Here is a 10,632-nt window from a genome sequence, read left to right as displayed (position 1 = left end):
AAAATAAAATAAAATTAATTAATTGGGTGATCGACACCTATCCAGTTCTATAAAAGATGGGTGGTTATTGCATGGTGCTTAGCGGTGCCTAATGTCTAAGTGGGCGTTTCTATAGGCGGAGCATCACATAGGCACCGCTAAGCGTGATTCTCCTAAAGCTTAGGCACCTGTAATGTAGGCCTGTAAAACCCTCGCCAACATTTCAGGCACCTAAGTTTTTACATAGGCTCCGCTAGTCATGATACTGCAAATTGTGCCTCAGTGGAATTGACATTTGGCTGGCGGCATTTTTTTAGGTGCCGTCTGATTTAGGTACCATTTATAGAATCAGCCCCTTCGTAATCCCATGAGCTCTTTTTTTTTTTTTTTTTTGGCTCTTCTATGTTCTTTGGAACTCCCTTTCACCAGTATCACCAGTAGCACATGATCACAGGCAGTTAGCATGATATTCGGAACTGAGTGTATGGCGCAGTGATTGGAGCCACAGCCTCAGCACCTTGGGGTTGTGGGATCAAACCCCGCGCTGCTCCTTGTGACCCTGGACAAGTCACTCAGTCCTCCATAGCCCCAGGTACATTAGATAGATCGTGAGCCCACTGGGATAGATAGGGAAAATGCTTGAGTACCTGATTGTAAAACCGCTTAGATAACCTTGATAGGCGGTATATAAAAAAGCCTAATAATAATAAATTTAGTTGAGTAATCATAGCCACAAACTTGTGTGCCTAAATTTTTCTGCTCAGATTTTCAAAATGTAGAGTTTACCAGATACTCAGCCACATACTGTAGCTAGCTGATTAAAGACAGCTGAATATCAATGGAAAGCTGGCCGGATAATTAGAGCCCTGTTCAATAACCTTTTCAGTGGGCTGTTGATTATCTACGAAGGGGGTGCTGAAAAGTTCTCAGCCCAACCAAGATGAGAATGACGCGGATATGGTTCAATCGGTGATCTGAAACAATGTCAAAAACCATAGACTTTTGTTTCTGCAAATTGACACTTAACGAAATAACACTCTTTACAGCTATAGTGGCAAAATAACAGTCAGAATTTAGGAAGTTGGTTGGTTGGACTGAGAACTTTTCAGCACCCCCTTGTATATAGGCACTACTCTGACATCCTTATTTTATATATTGCTAAATAATAGATGGCTTGATTTTATTGACATTATTGTTAATTCATGGTAGACATATCTGGGCTTTGCAATAACAGATAGTAGGTTGCTCTATAGATAATTTTTACTACATTTATCATTTATTTTTTACATTGCCCTAATAGAAGGAAGTTCTATTCTGCAAAATGCAGTGACTTGGATGTATCTAATCTAATCTAATCTAAACCTTAGGTTTGTATACCGCATCATCTCTACATTCGTAAAGCTCGACACGGTTAACAAGAGTTAGATGCTTTCTCTGGTCTTCCTGCGAAGAATCTAGAAAGATGTCCTAAAGGGGATGACAGAATTCAAGTTTGTAACCTCTCAAATCATGTCCAGAACTCAGAGACCCTCCCTATGCGGGGTATCTCGGATGTTGACCTGGTATCATTGAGATTTCTTAGAATTTGTGACAGAGCGAGGAGCCATATGTGGAGGCTCTTCTGGAGCCCCAAAACCTCTATTTGAGATGTGCTGCTTTGCAGAATAGAAATATTTTCAGGACTATTTTCAACTAAGATCCATCCCATATCAATGACCTGACTTGGAATAGCCCTCTTCTAAATGCCTAAAGCCGTCTCTCTCAAACCTTTTTAGCTCTGGCACACTAAACGGAGCAAATATTTTTTGCGGCACACTATGATTGAAATTATAAAATTGCAAAGCCAACAAAAAATTTAATTTGAGAGTTATTTATTTAAAGTTCTGTAAGGCTGTGGATGGGTAATTGTAACAATGGTGAAACTAAAGTAGACAGAAAAGAATTGCTAATCAATGCAATGGATGTTTTTGTTTTTGAGTGCAAATTAACTCAAAAACGCGGCTCGATAGTTGACAAGCAAACATGCAATTCATCATCCACCATCTGCAGTCATTCTCTTTTTTAATTTAATTTCTATCAGAGCTGAAAATCCAAGCTCACAAAGATAAGTGGAACCAAATGGTAACAAAGCCTTGATTGCTTTGTTGCTCAGATTAGGATAACTATTGCATAAAAAATAAAAATTACTTGCCTTTAGTTTTCAGGGATCAATCAAGTTAAAGAACGATGCTTGTCAGGGTGGCTGTATCCTTACACACACAGACTCGTAACACTGACAGACTCTTGCATATGCTATGTACAGTACATGTTAGTCTATGTTTATAAAGGGAATTTTTTAAAATAAAGTAAAATTCTGGAATCTCTTGTGGCACACCCAAAATCTCTTCAGGGCATACCATTGTTTGTTCATTCAATCTGTAACATTTCTAAGCATTGTAAACCGCATAGAACTTCACGGTCTTAAGAACATAAGAATTGCCACTGCTGGGTCAGACCAGAGGTCCATCATGATCAGCAGTCCGCTCACGCAGCGGCCCTCTGGTCTAAGACCAGCACCCTAACTGAGACTAGCCCTACCAGCGCACGTTCTTGTTCAACAGAAACTTGTCTAACTTTGTCTTGAATCCTTGGAGGGTGTTTTCCCCTATAACAGCCTGCGGTATATAAACTGTTGTTATTATTATTATTAATTATTATTATTGTGCCATGGCACACAGTTTGAGAGACACTGGCCTAAAGAGTGCATGTGGAGATTACGGTTTACAATAAGCATGCTTTCTGCTGCATTATACAGGGTGGGCCAAAAGTAAGCAAACAGTATTTATTCATGATTTCTTTTTATTGTACAGATATTAAATAGATATAATGCACTACTGAATGACAAGTAAAAGTGAAACAATATAACTGATGCAAAAACTTCACATGAATGTTATTTGTGACACCTGTGTAAATTAAAAAGAAATCATGAATAAATACTGTCTACCTGCTTTAGACATATCTGATGCATCATTTTGAAGATTTCAGACTTTGCAGCTAGAGCAGTTAAAGATAACTGCCCTCCTGTAAAGACAAAAAAAAAAAACCCTCTCAGGCTACGCCATACTGCAAACTCTCCAGTTTCCCCCACTTACCTACCACCACCACTATCATGGATCATTTCTGCATATCTTAGGCCTTCCCAAACTTTGTCATTGTTTTTAAACCCAGCACCCGCTCTGCTGCATATTCTCCTGCATAGGTACTTACCAGTGCTTTGCAGATACCGGGGCTCATGTGTAAGGCTCGGACGAGTAACAGTATCTACAAATAAAACAGTACAAAGCAACGGACGCATCATTTCATGCTTAAAAGTTATACCTAGGCCTAAAATATTCATTGTATTTAACTACTATTCCATCCGCAAATACAACTGCTCATATGCAGGAATATCACCTGCAGCCAATCAATCATTTTTATTTAATTCCTTCTATGATTGCTAAAATTCACTATGACAGACGCAGTTCATTTTCACTTCACTTCAAAGTCAATAATCTGGGACCTTGTCGTACCAGTCAGATGTTCTGCCCGGAAAACAGGAATCAGGACTCAAATCTCCAAAGGTCACATTAACCTGTGCAATTCTGAGGGCAGTAAGGAGAATCTGCACATTCACCTCCATTGTCAGTTCCAGTATCATAGTATGCACAGAAAATCAAATCCTAATTTAATTCTTGCCAAAAGCTAGACATGAAATCATGTGTCATCAGGTATAATGATTTTATAAGCATTAAGGGGCGACTTCATCAATGGGTGATTGGCATGTTTTAAATGCTAAAGATACCCATAGGAATACAATGGACATTTTTAGCGTTTAGCGTATGCTAATTATTAGCATGCACTAATGCAATTAGCATGCACTAACGCAGTTAGTGCCTATTGGTGAATTCCACCACCACCCCTAAATCCTAACCTTGGGAGTTCTCTTTTCACTAATGAGACGGGGGAGGGGGGACTCTGTTAATATGATTATTACCATGTAATTATTTTTCCTAAAACGAAGGAGTGTGATCATGCCTAATCCTAATTCAAACCAAAAAATCAAGTTCTGCCTAAAATTAGAGCACTGTTGTTAGCTTTCATTATACTCCTTCCAAAAATGCCAGTTTAGGTTGTCATGGCTAAACATAGAAACATAGAAACATAGAAATAGACGGCAGATAAGGGCCCACGGCCCATCCAGTCTGCCCACCTTAATGTCCCTCCCCTACCTTTGCCCTGTGAATAGATCCCATGTGCCGATCCCATTTTGCCTTAAAATCCGGCACGCTGCTGGCCTCAATCACCTGTAGTGGAAGACTATTCCAGCGATCAACCACTCTTTCAGTGAAAAAGAATTTCCTGGTGTCACCTCGTAGTTTCCCGCCCCTGATTTTCGACGGATGCCCTCTTGTTGTCGTGAGACCCTTGAAAAAGAAGATATCTTCCTCCGCCTCGATGCGGCCTGTAAGATACTTGAACGTCTCGATCATGTCCCCCCTCTCTCTGCGCTCCTCGAGCGAGTATAGCTGCAATTTGTCAAGCCGTTTTTCGTATGGTAGATCCTTGAGTCCCGAGACCATCCGGGTGGCCATTCTTTGCACCGACTCCAGTCTCAGCACATCCTTGCGATAATGCGGCCTCCAGAATTGCACACAGTATTCCAGGTGGGGCCTCACCATGGATCTATACAATGGCATAATGACTTCCTCCTTACGGCTGACGAAACCCCTTCGTATGCAACCCATTATTTGTCTTGCCTTGGCTAGACCCACTCCAAGGGAATGCCAGCTACCAAGAGAGTGCGTCTTCACCTAACCGTTTCCTTTCCCTTCAGTTTGGATCCTCTGCTGCTCAGAAGCGGCCAGGACCTACTGCACACGTGTTCCAGCAGAGAGCAATGGATGCCAGACCTCAGGCAGGTTAGGAGGCAAGAGAACCACCAGAGTGGGAATGAAACCCAAATAGCACCCAGAAGCCAGGGACAAGTAGAAGAAGTTCATAGTCGATACAAAGGTTGAAGTTACTTACCAAAAAGTCAGCATTAAGAAGGCGTAGTAAGGGTGAGCGGGGCCCCTCCCCCACCCAGTGATTCCCAACCCTGTCCTGGAGGAACACCAGGCCAATCAGGTTTTCAGGCTAGCCCTAATGAATATGCATGAGAGAGATTTGCATATGATGGAAGTGATAGGCATTCAAATTTGCTTCATGCATATTCATTAGGGCTAGCCTGAAAACCCAATTGGCCTGGTGTTCCTCCAGGACAGGGTTGGGAACCACTGTTTTAGACGGTGGTAGGATCAGGCCCTAAGAGCCCTGATAAGCAACCTGGGGACAAGAAGTACTGGAAAGTCTAGAGTCTCTATACTATAATGTAGAGAGGCAATCAGAGGAATTTATTTGACTTAACTCACACCTTTTTCAGCTGTAGCTCAAGATGCGTTACTTTCCGGTACAGTAGGTCTTTTCCCAGGGAGGCTTAAAATCTAAGATGGCAATTCAGTAAGTAGGAATCTCCTTTTAGGCACGCTGATGCAGTGTGGGGGAGCATCTATTTTATAAATGGCATCTGAGCACCCAGAAACTAGTAAAGAATATTAGCTTAAGTCAGCACTGGCCACAGCGTCCACAGTTACAGCAGCTATTCTTATGAGGGGCTGCTGAAAAGTTCTCAGCCCAACCAAAGCAAGAATGATGTGGAGCCACGAAACTTACAAGTTATTCCACACACTTTTCAATGATAGGAAATGAACTGAAAAGTGTCAAGAAAAGTGCGTGGAATAACTTGTAAGTTTCATGGCTCCACATCGTTCTCTTCTTAGTTGGGCTGAGAACTTTTCAGCAGCCCCTCGTAGCGCTGAGATGAGGCAATGGCACATATAGCTTACAATTTTAAGTGAGTTATGGGGCTCCTAATTGAAATTTAGACATGCCTAAAAACCCGTCCGACCTAAAAGACAGGTTGTCCAAGTGCTGATAATCAAACCAACTTTCTGGACGTATTATCTAGAACTGAAAGGGGTGTATCTGGAGGAGTGGTTAGGGCAGTATTTGGGCAGGATGTGGGCAACCTAGACTTAGTTGTCTTGCAGGGATAATCAAATGTTTCACGAGAGTTCCTGGATGAAACTTATACGTTGGGAGTTAGACGATGTAGAAACAGTTATATGTGCCCAAAAGGTATCCAGACTTTAATTACACATTGAGTGAAGAAATATTTTCTCTGGTTTGTTTTAAACTACTTAGTAGCTTCACCGCAAGCCCCCTAGTCCTAGTATTTTTGGAAAGAGTAAAACAAGTGATTCACTTCTACCTGCTCAACTCAGCATTTTACAGACAGTGAGGAGCAAATTCTATAAATGGCGCAATTGTAAGCAGCAGTAAGCGTCCTACTGCTGTCTAACCAGCCAATCGGGACGCAAGTTTTCTTTTAAAAAAAACCAAGGCAGGCCGCCTATACTGTAGGTGTATGTCGCTGGTGCAGGGAGGTGCCTAGGGACACTTACGCTCGCCCAAGGCTGGGCATGGACATGGTTATGCCTGGAAGTGGCCTTAGGCGAGATTAAATGGCCCTAGGTGTCTCCCTAGGACTGATAGGTGCTTGAAATGTATGCCATTGAAATGCTGGCCTACATTTCACATAGACGCAGCTGCTGAACTGATCATGGCAAGAAAATCTCCCTGCAGCGATCAACTGAGCAGCCATGACAGGGAACCCCCGACCCCACCGCAAGTTGGCCAGCAGGAGAGATGCCCACTCCTTCCTGCTGGCACACCCCAAACATATAACCCCTTGACCTTGCTGGCACCCCCCAAACACATGAACCTCTTCAGAATGGCAGGCCTTCCCCTTCCTGGTGCATCCATAGGAGAGGCCTTAGGCACCTGGGCCAACCAGAGTCTTAGGCCTCCTTCCCAGTGCATTCTGGGATACAGTGGGAGTGGTCTAATACTTTGATTGGCCAGATCCCTAAAGCCATCCTCATAAGTGGCAGTTTTACTGAAACTATGGGCTTCATCAGAATGAATCTGTATATACTCGAATATAAACTCATCCGAATATAAACCGAGATAACCCTTCTCCCTCAAAAAGGGGAAAAAAAAGATTGACATGAATATAAAGTGAACTCGCGTCAATGTTAACCAATTAGCATGCAGTAATGTGAGTGCATTAGCTGGTTAACGCTTTCATGTCCATTGTCTGCCCACTCCTCACCCATAAATAGAAATATATTATTGCCATGCATTTACCATATGCAGAAATGGAAATTACTGCAGGTTGCCCTGTGGTAAGTGTTAATAGGTACATTAAAAGGGCCTCTACATGTATTAATGCAAGAAGAAAGAAAATTTATGTAAATGACCTTGAAAAAATAAGCAATAAAAGAGAGCAAGAACTGGGGTGGACGTACTGATGAATTGGGAAGTAATGTTGTTGTAAAGGGTGTATTAACACTGGAATGGAGTATAAAAATGCAATTCAAGGACAAACGCTAACCTAGAAAGCAAGTGGCAACTGCTCTACAAGACTCAAATTTATTTATCCCAAATTACTTTTCATCATTCCTGAGCTTAGCTATGGAGCCTTCATTTCTGGAGTGTGCTCTTCTCTGTGCCCTGAAGTAACCGAGAACTTCTTTTATTTAGGCCCCCTTTTTACTAAGCCCCTAGGAAGCTAAATGCTCCGGCACTCATAGAAATTCTATGAGTGTTGGAGCATTTAGCACTTAAATCCACTGAATAGCCAGCAATGCTGTCCAGTACCCTGCACGTTACCATTCATTATGGTTTAATTCATTATGGTCAAGTCTGTAATGTACCAGCTGTCCCAAAGGACTTGGGAGCAATGCCACTGAAACCATGTCATGAATACCTTGGGATTCTCACGTGTATCTGCTGCATTTTGCTACTTGGTACAAAAACCTGATTTCCTGTTATCAGCATTACCAGTCTAGATGTAAGCTGTGGCAACAAAGCATTGATTTCCTAAAGACAAAAAGTGTTGTAAGCTGGTAGCTCCAAAAGCGCTGAATGACATGTCATTAGCACCTCGTGCCATAATGTCAATAATTAATATTTATACAGTGCAAACTGAGCAAAGTTAGTGGAGACCCTTAGTAAGTGTTCAAAGTCCAAAAATCCTTAGATTGTCATAAGTAACATAGAACACTATCAAATTATGTATAATGCATACTTTTTTTTACAAAGCAGAGGAAAAAGACCTCAAACAACCCTTGGACTCCAATCAATGGAAGGACTCCAAATTAGGGTTAGGGTAGTATCACAGGTCAAAAACCTCTGTTGTGATTTTTTAAGTTAATTTAATCTTTTTGTCAATATGTTTATTTTTAAATACTTTATATTTATCAATAATTTAATGTCCAATATCTATTTCTCCCAAATTTTACATATAGAGCAGGCAACCATCAGTAATCTGACACTGTATATAGGCACTTATCTTTTTGAACCCTTGCTAAATTAAAGATAGGATTTAGCCGCCTGGTAAGCAAAACCTTTGCTTACCAGGCGGCTAAACTGAACCCCTGGCTAGCACAAATGGTACTCGAGGCCCCCACCTACCTCAGCTTCAGAAAATTACTCAAAACGCACCTTTTCCGAGAACAGGCCCTTTAACCCCTTTCCACCTGCACCTACCTCCTTTCCCACTCTCCCCCGGCCCCCTTTGACTCCCCCCCTCCCCTTACATGATCGCTCTCCTATCTTTCCTTTACCTTCCTTCCCTCCCTTTATTGCTGCTTGTACTTTTGATAAAACTCTGTTTATCGCTCCCACGCTCCCTTTCTTTACTGCTGTAACTCTGTTCAAAATATTGTAAATCCGTGTGTCAGCACGGATCTTAATTAATGGATGTGAACCGCCTAGAACTTTTTTGGGGTGTGGCGGTATACAAGAATAAATTATTATTATTATTATTATAATTTTATGCAATATAGCAAGACAACCTCGCAAAATCAACTTCAAAACGTATAGGGATTCTGCGTTTAGGAAGATGTTAAAAACTAAGCGCCTCTTCTACTAAACCGTGCTAGCAGTTTTAGTACGGGGAGTCGTACTCAACGGCCCGCGCAGCTCTCGACACTCATTGAGTTCCTATGAGATCTCGGAGAAAACGAGAGCCAGAAGGCCTTGAACATGCCTTGATATATTCAAGGCCCAGCCCAGGCAAGAGGCGGGATCTTTCTTTAACACGCACCTGCAAGCAGCAGATGGGGTAAGGAGCTTGTTTGGGAGGGCGGGCGGATGCCGCTTCTAGCACGGGGGTGCGATGCCAGTTTGAGCGGAGGGAGTGTTCGCGGGCGGGAGTGTGTGATGCCAGTTAGAGCGGGGGGAGATGCTCATTTATCGGGACATGCTCATTTTACGAGTTAAGGTTCGCGGGAGGGTTTTGCTCGTCTTGCAAAACACTCGCAAACTAAGGTTCCACTGTACTTTCTTTTGTCAAATATGAGGGGGGGGGTAGAATACAGGAAAGGAAACAAGTATACTAAATTTGAATGTAAATATTTTGTATGTGCTATTTATAATTTTGAATAAAAAGAGGGGAGTCCAACCTTGTCTGCAGTGAAAAAACCAACCAGGAAAAAACAAGCCAAAACTGCAGATATGTACAACGATGTAGGCAAAATTTATTGTGACAACCAAACTATATATTAAAACCTTTTTACCAAACAGGGGATCCAACACGGTCCGTGTTTCGGACAACCTTCATCAGGGGTCCATGGTAGAAAAAGGAAAAAACATATGTCACAACAAATGTATATAGTATTCACAGTGAGTCTCAGCGTTACATAACATCAGTTTGGCTTTATTATATACATTTGTTGTGACATATGTTTTTTCCTTTTTCTACCATGGACCCCTGATGAAGGTTGTCCGAAACACGGACCGTGTTGGATCCCCTGTTTGGTAAAAAGGTTTTAATATATAGTTTGGTTGTCACAATAAATTTTGCCTACATCGTTGTACATATCTGCAGTTTTGGCTTGTTTTTTCCTGAATGCTTTTGAATATACAGTAGTGCAGTGTCTGTGCTACTGGATTCCAAGCTTTCCCTACAGCCTCAGATAATCACCTGGTTCAGAAGGCATTTGCGTTTCTGCGTAAATTACAATGTATTTATAAATGTTTTGATGAAGAGCATTTTCACTTGATAGTGCAGGTTCTGCTGCTGAGTTTATTGGATTTTTGTAATGTCATATATTTAAGCTGCCCTCGTCATTTACTGAAAACTCTGCAAACAATTCAGAACACAGCTTTACATTTGATATAATCATCAATAATAATTAAAAAAAAAATCAACACTGGCTTCCCAAACCAGCTAGAATTTTGTTTATATTCTCTTGCTTCTTACACAAAGGCTAAAATTTGAAATTGATGGACTGATTTAGTTTTATGCTGTTTCTGTTTATAGTATAGGCTTGTTTTGCTGTAATTCCTGGGTTTTGAGCAGTTTTATTTTATTTTCATCCACATTGAACCAGAAGGTATATTGTGGAATACAAAGGAGTGGCCTAGAAGTTAGAGCTACAGCCTCGGCACCCTGAGGTTGTGGGTTCAAATCCCATTCTGGGCAAGTCACTCAATCCTCCATTGTCCCAGGTACATTAGATAGGTTGT

This window comes from Geotrypetes seraphini, chromosome 1, assembly GCF_902459505.1.
Source record: "Geotrypetes seraphini chromosome 1, aGeoSer1.1, whole genome shotgun sequence".
In the NCBI taxonomy this organism is placed as follows: domain Eukaryota; kingdom Metazoa; phylum Chordata; class Amphibia; order Gymnophiona; family Dermophiidae; genus Geotrypetes; species Geotrypetes seraphini.
This window is presented reverse-complemented; position numbering follows the sequence as displayed.